The sequence below is a fragment of the Piliocolobus tephrosceles genome, chromosome 8 (assembly GCF_002776525.5).
Source record: "Piliocolobus tephrosceles isolate RC106 chromosome 8, ASM277652v3, whole genome shotgun sequence".
Classification (NCBI taxonomy): domain Eukaryota; kingdom Metazoa; phylum Chordata; class Mammalia; order Primates; family Cercopithecidae; genus Piliocolobus; species Piliocolobus tephrosceles.
Genome location: NC_045441.1, coordinates 119,024,349 through 119,036,695, shown reverse-complemented (window position 1 = coordinate 119,036,695; position 12,347 = coordinate 119,024,349). Strand labels below are relative to the sequence as shown.

Below are 12,347 nucleotides of genomic sequence, written 5' to 3'. Positions count from 1 at the left end.
GTTGTATCTGGGTAGGTGTACTGTTCTTCCTGAGCCAAATTTTGAACTTTTAAACAATCAACTGTGCAAATTTAGATCAAACATCTTTAATGCTTGGATCTTGGAATTTTGCAGTGTCTGTGTACTTTGTTCTATTTTGTGTGTTTGCGTATGGATGTATATTTTAATTGTATAAATGACCCATATCCATTAGAGTAATGTAAGAAAATCTGTAAGCCAAAGTAAAGAAAAATCAAAATGTCTCATAATCTTATCCCTTAAAGGGTGTTATTATTTACATTCTGGCATATGCTCTTTAAGACATTTCTCTCTGAATATTTAAATATACATTCAGTATAATGTGATATGCTTATCTTTGGGACACTCTCCAAATATAGTTTTAGAAGGCTCTCAATAGTTCCATGATTGCATGAGATGTCCCTTTAAAACAATTTGCATCTGCAAATGAGTTGGGTATTCTAAATAGTGGCATAGCTACTTTTTGGAAAGAAAAGGGATATAAATAGACACCTTAGGAGGTTATGAACTTACTCTTACAATGCCATTATTGTTTCAAACACTTTGAGCTCTTTTTTTTGGAATTTTACTTCTGTTTGAATATCATAAATGATGGCAAATATTGATGCTTTGAAGCTGGATATGAATTTCTGAAATGACTAACAGTCATTTAAGCCCAAAGAATAAGGTGAATGGAAAAATGAGTAATATCAATTGGGGTATAAAACTGGCCCTCTAGGCACTTTGAAAGAGTAATTATAAAACTCCTTTAATCAACTATAACATCGCTGAATATTTGCATAGTTTTCCAGAGAGACTGCTTTGAAATAAATCATATTTTAATCTTTTTCTGATTTACTTGAAAATTCAGACTTTTATATTTTTCATTCAGAAACATTAGTTCTTAGAGTGCTTAGCAATGCTGCTGGGTGTTACTGTATAGGAGTTAGGAGAGTGTGATTGGTCAGTGGACTGGTTATCAGGACAGAAGTTCTGGCCCTGGTTCTCCTTGACCATGAGAGAGATACTCAGCTGAACCATTGTTTCCTCTTCTAGAAAATGAGATACTAGAATTAAATGGATTCTGCATGTTTGATATGACCAGTATATTAAAACTTGGAGTACCTGGCATCCTGCTGGACATGAGGAAGGCTGTAGAAGATCTTTACTGGTTAGGAGAGAAGAGGAACATAAATAAAATACTACATGTACTTTAATGGCATGGTTCCATTGTTTTTTAGGAGAGGTGTGAGTCAGCACCTCAATTTAGAAGATAGAGTGTAAGGAAGAAATACGTTTCTACAAGAAAGATTTCTTCACAAAAGCTTCAGAGTTGTTGAGGTGTGCACGAGGACTTTAGAGATACTCATTCAGAACCCCAAGTAATCCCCAGTTCATTAAGATTTTGTTTTATGCAAAGAAGTTGCTGCAGAGACTGCCATAGCTCACACTTCTCCAGGTTCACAGTTTTTAGCGTTTGGTACTTGCGCTCAGCTATTAAGTGAAAGCTTTCACTAAACAGACTTGCGGTTACAGTGTGGGTGAAATAAAGATGAATGATCTCATAGAAGAGGGTAATATAGTGTAATTTTTAATAAAAAAGCAGAGGATACAAAATGGTTTTATGTCTAATCCAAAAGAATGCAAATTAAAATGATAGTACAGTATATGATTTGTCAAACTGGCAGATAAAACAGTATTGGCAAAGGTATTATGATATAACCAGTCTACCACAATGTATTGCTTGGTAAATATTTTATATCCTTCAAATATTTTTATTTAAAAAATTTAAAATTATCTAAAAAAAATTTAGAAATGTGCACTGTCAAAAGAATACGTGAATTTTAGTGTTATAATACCTAAAAGTCAGAAGCAACCTAAATGACCCAGTCTGTGATAAAGTAGCTAAGTGATGGTACATCTTAGTGAATAAAATGTTTTATGGCCATTACTCATGTTTTAACACCCTCTTCGAAGGAATGCACAGGAAAATTTTTTTTATATAGTACAACTCTAATGTTTTCCCATGCATTTCACATTTGAATGCCAAACTATTGATGTTATCCATAGCTGTTCAGTTAAAGGAAACTAAAAACATACTATTCTGTAATTTCCAAATAGTCTACAATGTTTGCTTTTATTATAAAAGTAAGTATTTTTAAACATATTGCAAATGTCTTTTGACTGTCCTGTCCGCATCATTGTCTGAGTCTACACTTTGCTGTCTTTTGCTTTAGAAAGCCACCAGGCTCGGCCAGAATTCCCCCCGGTAGCTTGCTTAGGACCTGCCTGACCCACGTGTTTCCCAGCAGCCTCCCTTCTTTTTTCCTTTAAATTTTAATTATGTGTGTGTGTAAGTGCACACACAGTTTTCCTTCCTTTGTTTTCTGCTTAAAGTTTAGAGTTTAGTCCATCTCAGATACTGTCTTTACACACAACTTTCTTCACTTCTTTCTTTCCCCTTTTTCTCTTCTCTTGGGTGGTTACCTCAAGTACTTCTCACCTTTTTCTTTCCTGCCTGACTCTTCCACTTCCCCCTTCCCTCGTTCCATTTATCTCTTCATATAAACTGAAAAAGTCCCCTCTTTAGAGCTTATAAATCATAACGGGAATACTTTTGACAAGCCTAAGCCAAGGAGAAAAAATTATTATAAAAGTCTTCTAATAAAAGATACAGGGCCGGGCGTGGTGGCTCACGCCTGTAATCCCAACACTTTGGGAGGCCAAGGCGGGTGGATCATGACATCAGGAGATTGAGACCATCCTAGCTAACACGGTGAAACCCCATCTCTACTAAAAATTCAAAGAATTAGCTGGGCGTGGTGGCGGTTTGCCTGTAGTCCCAGCTGCTCAGGAGGCTGAGGCAGGAGGATGGCATGAACCACCTCCCGTGAACCAAGATCGTGCTACTGTACTCCAGCCTGGGCAACAGAGCGAGACTCTGTCTCAAAAAAAAAAAAAAGTGTGTATATATATACATACACATATATACACACATATATACATATATACGTATATATACACTATGTGTGTGTGTGTATAAATTGTATGTGTGTGTATATATATATATAATTAAATTCAGGGCTTCTAGCTGCTAAACATCTTGCAACATCCGGAAGTTCTCTTCTGGATCTATTATATTCTCCTTCATATCATACCTACTTTACTTAAACACTAGCATTCCAGATAAAATTAAGACGTTGTCATTTTATCTTACATTTAAATGATTATTGGCTACTATTAACAGAATTGTATCCTAATTTCAGATAGAACTATAGAATATTTTAGAATCTTTTGTAAATAACTTTAAGAGCAGCCTAGGAACCCTGTCATCATTTATACTTCTTAAAAAATAGAAAACTGTGTTATAAGATCCAGGTAACAAGTTTAGAAACCAGTTTGTGAAATGCTACCAATCTGTATCTACGTATTTTCAGTGAGGAGGACCCTCTACTAGGAGCAGGCTGTATGCATTGCATCTGGGTTGCAGTTTGATGATACCAGGGTTGGGAAGGTAAGATAAATGAGTTGAGAACAGGATTCTGGAGGAACTGCTGAATGGTTTGCTGAGCGTTGGTAGAATGGTCAGGTACAAAAGCAGCAAGCTCGTGCTGCTATAGAACTTGATGTGAGGCCAGGCACAGTGGTTCATGCTGTAATCCCAGCACTTTGGGGAGGCTGAAGCGGGCACATCACTGGAACCAAGGGGCTCGAGACCAGCCTGAGCAATATGGAGAAACCCCATCTCTAAAAAAAGATACAAAAATTAGCCGGGCATGGTGGTGTATACCTTTCGTTCCAGCTACTTGGGAGGCTGAGGTGGAAGAATCACTTGAACCCAGGAGGCAGAGGTTGCAGTGAGTTGAGATAGCGTCACTGCACTCCAGCCTGGACGACAGTGAAACTGGTCTCAAGAAATAAAAAAAATTAAAAAAAAAAAAGAGTATTTGATGTCAGTGGCATGAAGCAAGAACTTGCTAAACCCATTTGAGTAAATGGAGACAAAATGAAAAAGTCACGGCAATACAATAGTTAAAATACTCTGAGCTGGCCGGGCATGGTGGCTCAAGCCTGTAATCCCAGCACTTTGGGAGGCCAAGGCGGGCAGATCATAAGGTCAGGAGATCAAGACCATCTTGACTAATACGGTGAAACCCCATCTCTACTAAAAAATACGAAATATTAGCCGGGTGAGGTGGTGGGCGCCTGTAGTCCCAGCTACTCAGGAGGCTGAGGCAGGAGAATGGTGTGAACCCGGGAGGCGGAGCTTGCAGTAAGCCAAGATCACGCCACTGCACTCCAGCCCAGGCAACAGAGCGAGACTCTGTCTCAAAAAAAAAAAAAGAAGAGAAAATACTCCAAGCTATACTAATGGCCTTTAAAATTGGGTCAAACTACCAGGATGGTTCAGGTTGCCCTGTTCCACTAGACTAGACAGCCTGTCAGAGTTCCTCTTGAATTTCCCAGTCTGCCATAGGTTCTTAGTTGAAAGATACTCTGATAATCAGAGTGCCATAATTTTTTTTTTTTGAGATGGAGTCTTGCTCTGTCACCCAGGCCAGAGTGCAATGGTACCATTGCAGCTAACTACAACCTCTGCCTCCTGGATTCAAGTAATTCTCCTGCCTCAGCCTCCTGAGTATGTGGGATTACAGACATGTGCCACCATGCCCTGCTAATTTTTCTGTTTTTTAGTAGATACGGGGTTTCACCATGTTGGCCAGGCTGGTCTTAAATGCCTGGTCTTAGGTGATCCACCCACCTTGGCCTCCCACAATGCTGAGATTATAGGCGTGAGCCACCACACCCAGCTGATTTTTTTTTTTTTTTTTTTTTAAACTCATGCAAGTGATAAAGGGAACTGCGTTAATCTTTTTCATTGTCAGAATAATAGACTGTTCTGGCATTATACATTTTTTATTTCACTCTGGCCAGAAATGACCTCACACTATTTTTGGAGTGGAGGTTTATAATATGGCATGACTAAACTAACTGTAGAACTTAGACTACCATTTTATTTTATATCTTCCTAGATGGAATCATTCTATAATTACTCCCTCAAGAACTAGCATGAGTAACTTCACTGAGCAGTATTTAAGCAGGGGTGGGCCAGTATTTGGAGTAGAGAAGAGTGTGTCATTCACAAGAGGTTTCAGGTTAGTCATTTAACAAAGGCCTACTTGTACCACTGTCTTTTTGCAAATAAAATGAATTCTGGGATTGGGCACGGTGACTAACGCCTGTAATACTAGCACATTGGGAGGCCGAGACAGGAGGATCACTTGAGGTCAGGAGTTCGAGACGAGCCTCACCAACATAGTGAAACCCCCGTCTCTGCTAAAAAATACATATATATATAAGTAAGCTTGGCGTGGTGGCATGTGCCTGTAATCCCAGCTACTTGAGAGACTGAGGCAGGAGAATTGCTTGACCCTGGGAGGCAGAGGTTGCAGTGAGCTGAGATGGCGCCACTACACTCCAGCCTGGGTGACAAGAGTGAGACTCCGTCTCAAATAAAATGAATTTTGGGGCTGGGGAGGCAAAATTCCATTAAGATCACCTATGTACTTCTCCAATAACCATGGTTATGAATTTTGACCTGTCCCAAACAGTTACATAATTGCTACTCTGTAGTGATCTGTGTCTTTTTTTTTTTTTTTCTGATATGGAGTCTTGCTCTCGCCCAGGCTGGAGTGCAGTGGCACAATCTCAGCTTACCATAACCTCTGCCCCCGGGTTCAAGTGATTCTCCTGCCTCAGTCTTCCGAGTAGCTGGGATTACAGTCATGCGCCACCAAGCCCAGCTAATTTTTGTATTGTAGGAGAGATGGGGTTTTATAGTGTTGCCCAGGCTGATGTGGAACTCCTGACCTCAGGTGATCTGTCTGCCTGCCTTGGCCTCCCAAAGTGCTGGGATTATAGGCGTGAGCCAATGTACCCAGCCAATGATAAGTACCTTTGAATTCCAGTAGAGAGAAACAAGTTTCTAGTAAGGAAGGTTTTTTAAAAAAAAAATAGAGATAATGCTATGAGAATATAAGCCACTGTTAAAAGTTCTTTTACTGGTGTTCTGAAAATGACATTTTTCAGGACACATTTTTAAAAAAATTATGTCTGTCAGCTGAGGCTTTGTCTATGGCCTACATCATTTCTTCTAATCAGTTTCACAAATTTAGTGGATACCTACTGCGAGCTGGGTGTTATTCTGGGTGCTGTGGGTGCAGAAGTGAACAAATTGCTCTCTTAATACTCTATGTTCTTTTGGAGTGAGAAGATAAAGCAAAATTTAAAACTTCTGATAGCAGCCGGGCGTGGTGGCTCACGTTGTAATCCCAGCACTTTGGGAGGCTGAGGCGGGCGGATCACGAGGTCAGGAGATCGAGACCATCCTGGCTAACACGGTGAAACCCCGTCTCTCCCAAAAATACAAAAAATTAGCCGGGCATGGTGGTGGGCACCTGTAGTCCCAGCTTCTCGGGAGGCTGAGGCAGGAGGATGGCGTGAACCTGGGAGGCGGAGCTTGCAGTGAGCTGAGATCGCGCCACTGCACTCCAGCCTGGGTGACAGAGCAAGACTCTGTCTCAAAAAAACAAAACAAAACAAAACTTCTGATAGCTTTATGCAGAGAATTAATGGATAGAATAGGTACCTTGGATCAGATATTCAGGAAGGGTCTGACAAAGTAAATTTAAGCTGAGACTTAAAAAGATTAAAAAAAAAAAAAATTAAGCCAGCCGTGGTCCTCCAAAATCAGGGGTAAGAGCTTTCCAGGCAGAAGAAATTTTGACTACAAAGGCCCCAGCCTGGAAAACTGTGTAAAATGTGAGGTGTGTGACACGGCCAAGTGGCAGGCAGGGTCAAGTTCACAGACCGCTTTGTAGGCCAGGTTAAAGGCTCAACTTTCATTTTAAATGTAATAGAAAGATTACATAGTCTTCAGCAGGGGAGTGAAAGGTCTGATTTTGTGTTTTAATGATCATTCTACTGCTGTGGGGCAAGAAACAGTGACAGGATAGAAGCACAGTTATAAAAGCTTTTGTAGCCAGAGGTGGCTTGGACAAGGCTGCCAAGGTCAAGAAACTTTGTTTTAGACATACACTGCTCTGAAGAAATGTGGCTCCATTAAGGAAATCATCCAAATGGGGGTGGAAGATAAAGGGATGGTCTGTTTGTTTTTTAAGACAGGGTCTCATTCTGTTGTCCAGGCTGACCTGCAGTGGCGTAATCTGGGCTCACTGCAGCCTGGACCTCTGGACTCCAGGCATAGGCCACCACGCCTGTCTGATTTTTTTGCATTTTTTGTAGACATGGGTTTCACCATGTTGCTCAGCCTGGTCTTGAACTGCTGGACTCAAGCGATTTGCCCGCCTTGGCCTCCCAATGTGCTGGGACAGCAGGTGTGAGCCACCGTGCCCGGCCTGTTTTTAATTTTTAAATGGAAGATTCTGAAGGATTTTAAAGTGCTTATTGTAGAGAGATGTTTAGAAAAGGGAGAGCTTGGTGATGCTGGAGTTGGGAAGATAATTGCAGGAGCACCACCATTGAGAAGGAAGGAAAGAGCAGGATCGGAACTCAGAGGCCTGGTGTTTCAGAGGAGGGGAACATTTGTGCAAGCTGTTGAGGCAGGGAGAAAGAGTGTGTGTGCAGGGAGGAGTTTAGAAATTTTTATGGAAAATGAGGGATCCTGCCAACTGACTTTCATCTTCTCAAAGAAAAGGGACATGGCTATTTAGTGAAAGAACTGGTGGAGAGGGTTAGGGGAACAAAGGGAGAGAAAGAAAGTAGATTTGCAGGGTTGTGGTAAAATGTAACCGTCATGGGAGACTGGGGGAGCAAGCCACTAGAGAAAGGAGAAGGGAAGATTGTAGGTGATTTTGAGTCCGTGAAAGGCTGTTGAGCATGTTTAGATAAATTAGTATATATTTGTTTACTTGTGTCTCTTCTCCCTGCCAGCTCAGTAGATGTGAACTCCATGAAGGCAGTCCCTGGGTCTGTTTTACTACCACCACCTCTGTCCTCCCAAATACTCACTACTCAGGGCCTGATACATTGCCCGTTCTGCAGAGTATTTGTGTGAGTGAATGAATGCCTACCTAGTGGTACCCTCAAGTCCAAGTTGAACAAATGTGAATGATGCTTCCGGTGGTAGATTTGCATTTTGGCATTTTGGAGGTGAGAGGACAGGAGATTTGCAGAGGATTGCTTGAGAGTGAGGATGGTGATGGCTCTTAAATCTTAAGCTGAGTAAGAAGCCAGTGAAGATAAGAGGGCTGGTAGGTGGGAAGAAAATGGGAGGATCTGTGGATTACATTTAACAGATGAAAAGAATTAGTGATTCCTGGGGTGGGAAGCTTTTGGCAAGGATAGGAGATGTCTGAATTTGTGATTGGAAATGTTTTGTAGCCAGAGATGCTGGCTACAGAATAACAAAGGTCAGGGTATGTCCTTGGGAGCATGAAGTGGAATGGAATAGAAGAAAGGTCATTGAGAAGCTTAAGAAACAGGTCAGGCGCGGTGGCTCACGTCTGTAATCCCAGCACTTTGGGAGGCCGAGGCAGACAGGATCACCTGAGGTTGGGAGTTCAAGACCAGCCTGACCAACATGGAGAAACCCCGTCTGCACTAAAAATACAAAATTAGCTGGGCATGGTGGCACATGCCTATAATCCCAGCTACTCGGGAGACTGAGGCAGGAGAATTGCTTGAACCCGGGAGGCAGAGGTTGCAGTGAGCCGAGATCGCGCCATTGCCACTCCAGCCTGGGCAACAAGAGCAAAACTCTGTCTCCCCCCACCACCCCCCAAAAAAAGAGAGATCCAGGTGTCAGGAGTATGGTTTGTATTGTCACCAAAAATGACAGGAGTTGGGGCAGAGAGCAATTTGGGGGCCAAGCCAGGTGCTGAAGTTCTCAGTGAGAGAAGCCAGTGGTCAAATGGGCCCTTTTAATGTGAAACCTGCTGTGAGCAGGCTGTAATGTCTAAATTCATTTACCTGCATCTTGCTATTAGCCAGAGTAAAAATAGTACAGTAGCTTTCCCACTCCCTTCCCCAGGCTGCCGCCTCTAAGGATAACCCTGCTTTTGCATGTGCTTGTTACTATCAGAGGACTTGTCCATTTCTTTCTTGAAGTTGACTTATGCCAGTTTTAATTCTGCCTTTGATGGCTCATTATTATGTAATCTTTTCATTTGCTATTTAAAACTTCCATCAAACTTGCTGCCTAGGTTAGTTCCTACTCTGTATTGGATGACCTCTAGCTTTTGAGCTGGTTATTCTGCCATCTTTTTGGCATTAAATCTATTTCTTTCCCTTTAGGATTTGGTGTCATAATGAAAACAAGTATTTTTGGCTTCCTTTTTCTTTAAACTGAAATTCTTTTGGAAACAACAAAAGCAATGTCTTAGTTCTTTCTAAAAACCTGTTCACAGTTTGAGATTTGCTTATATTCCTGGTGTTGGTGAAAACTGTGTTGTTAAGTGGAAGTTTAGAGATTATGACATCCAATTTGCCTGATTTTAAGGATGGAAAAAAATGAGGCTGAGATGTATGACTACTAACTAGTTGCAGAGTCCGTCTTCTGGCTTCCAGGTTAGTGTGTGTGTGCTCGTTTTTTAACTATACCAAATGCAGTCAGGATTTTTTTTTTAATCTAATTTTTGCTTGCACATCAAGAAAGGATGGTCTTTTCAATAATAAATATGGGGCACATGTTCTCAGGACCTCCTGGGGCTGTGTCCTAGAAATAATAAATATTAAAAATAAAAATTATAATTGTATTTTCCATTTCCAGGGTGACAGAGTTACGGGAAACATATCTCTAAATCATAATATCCTCTCATGTTCTTGACACTTGTAAGAGCATTAAGAGATGGACACATAGGGTAAATATTAATCAGTTTTAGGATGAGGACAGCAAGATGAAATTACTTGTTCATTAAACTTATTAAGCGAATTCTAACATTACTGCATGGTTACTGTATGCCAGTTACTGTTCAGATGCTTTACATATATTAACTCATTTAATCTTCACAATTAATGATGTGTGGATGCCATTATTTAACCTAGTTTTAGGAATAAGGGAACAGAAAGGCAAAGAGATGAAGTAGATTGCTCCAGAGGCTCACACAGTGGCATTTAGGCATTCTGACTGGAGCCTGGTCCTTTTAAAAAATGTATTGTTACATCAGTTACACACATTTTTGGGGTACATGTGCTATATTGGAACATGTATGCAATACATAATGATCAAATCAGGGTAATTGGGATATCTGTCACCTCAAACATTTATCTTCAGCTCAAAAAGAGTGGTAGAGAATTGTAGTTGCGTCTTGTGAGTTCAAGTCCAATGTGTTCTGTACTGTATTGTCTCTGACCATGAAAATAAATACTGCCTGATCCCAACAGTGTGGTTATATGAACGACCAAGTGATCGAAAGATAAACTATGGAAACAAGGCAGAAGTTAGTCTCCCAAAAATGAAACCATAGGAAAATAGGCCAAAGGTTTTTGTAATCCACTAGGTTGGTAGAAGGGTTATGCTATTGAAGGATAATAACACTGTACGTTTTCTTAGTTATAAATGAACTTTTCTTATCCATCTAGCCCATTCCTCAGACTCCATATTATCAGAGAGAAAGGAAGAAACAGAAAAGTGGACCCCTTTTTGAGTTTAGATCTCCTGAACACACACAGGATGAGTTCAGAAGTTCCCATGACACAGGGCATTGAGAGTGAGCTCCTTGCCTGGTTCCTCACCCGAGAAGAGACCGGCTCAGGTCCATCTCTCCTGAGTAGGAAAGGCTCAGCTTTCTGAAGAGATTTCTACCTGGGCACAGGCTGCCTTGGGCAGGGCCTGGCTGTCTGAGGTAAGATGAAAATCTATCAGATTGTGCAGTCCTGCACACAGCTGACCAATGGCTGTCACTAGTGGAGCTGGCAGCACCCCCCCCCCCCACTTACTCAGTTGGAACACCCCAACTCTGGTCATCCTGTGTGCTAGGAACAGAGATCCAAGTTATTACCCTTAAATAATTTGTAGTCTGAGATACTGCAAGGGAAGATGAGATTCACTCTTTAATAATAATATTTTAAACAATTATACTTACTCAAAAAATAGAATTAATCAGTTTGGTTGTGAATATTCTACTTTATGTGGGCAGTTGTGAAGATAGACAATCAGAATAACTTAATGTATTCACTTAACTGTTTTCTCGCAGGAATTCATAAACTTATAATTAAATTGCATCAGCCACAGCTGTCTGAGCCACCTTAGTCTAGGCTCATTTTATCCCTGGGACGTAGCTGCTGTTTTGGCCTTTGATGCTCTTCACCTGTTTATCATAGGGTGGATTTACCTTGATTCACAAGTCATTTGTCTAACCTCTCATTTTGTCAAGATAATTCCAGGTGAAATTTCTGGTGATTGGCCCAAAGTATTTCATCTACCCACAAATTTGATCATTATCCTCTCAAATAAAGGGAACAAAGATGGAAAATAGGTGAAGTTTGGCCTCATTTATTTACATATTGACCCCAGTGTCAGAAGTTACTCAGAAATGTGTATAACTCTGTATAGACCCCTTCCTGGAACTGGACACAGAGGCTGAAATAAAAACCAGTTTTCAGCATGACTTAGCACAATGTTATTTATGTTCGCTGCCTGTTAGCCTATGGGTCATGAGATTTGTTATTCTAGAGCAGTTGAGTATTGGAGTGGAACAAGCAAAAGCAAAGCATGTTTTTCTGTTGTAATCTGTGCTTTTTATTTTTTAAGGTATATGATAATAGTTTTACATCAACTAAGTGTGATCTGGATTCCTTCTCCAGAATTATAAATTACCTAATTCCCTTCTGCTAAAAGATGCAGGACAAGAGAGGGTAATCTTTTTAGCTGGACATTTATTCCTGTTGTACAATCCTCCTCACCACCTTTAACGAGTGCTAGAACTATGCCAGAGAATAACTGTCCAAAAAACTTAAAGGAGTTCTGATTTTTATCTGGTCAAATCACTGAAATATGTCATTAGAAAACGTCTGGTAGTGGCCGGGCACGGTGGCTCACGCTTGTAATCCCAGCACTTTGGGAGGTTGAGGTGGGTGGATCACGAGGTCAGGAGATCGAGACAATCCTGGCTAACAGGGTGAAACCCCATCTCTACTAAAAATACAAAAAAATTAGCTGGGTGTGGTGGCGGGCGCCTATAGTCCCAGCTACTTGTGAGGCTGAGGCGGGAGAATCGCTTGAACCCATGAGGTGAAGGCTGCAGTGAGCCGAGATCGCACCACTGCACTCCAGCCTGAGTGACAGAGTGAGATTCTGTCTCAAAAAAAAAAAAAAAAAAAAAAAAAAG

At 41.0% G+C, this 12,347-nt stretch overlaps 1 protein-coding gene across 5 annotated transcripts in view; it reads left to right on the top strand.

The window, feature by feature from the left end:
* Positions 1 to 12,347, top strand: part of UBE2H (ubiquitin conjugating enzyme E2 H) — a 120,008-nt gene that overhangs the window by 72,725 nt on the left and 34,936 nt on the right. The window contains exon 1 of one of the 5 annotated variants that reach the window (XM_023207873.2): positions 10,839 to 10,862. The exons of the other annotated variants lie outside the window; for them this stretch is intronic. The gene's annotated coding sequence lies outside the window, so the exon portion shown is untranslated. Of the gene's footprint in view, positions 1 to 10,838; positions 10,863 to 12,347 lie in introns of those variants that run through there. 5 annotated transcript variants of the gene reach the window in all.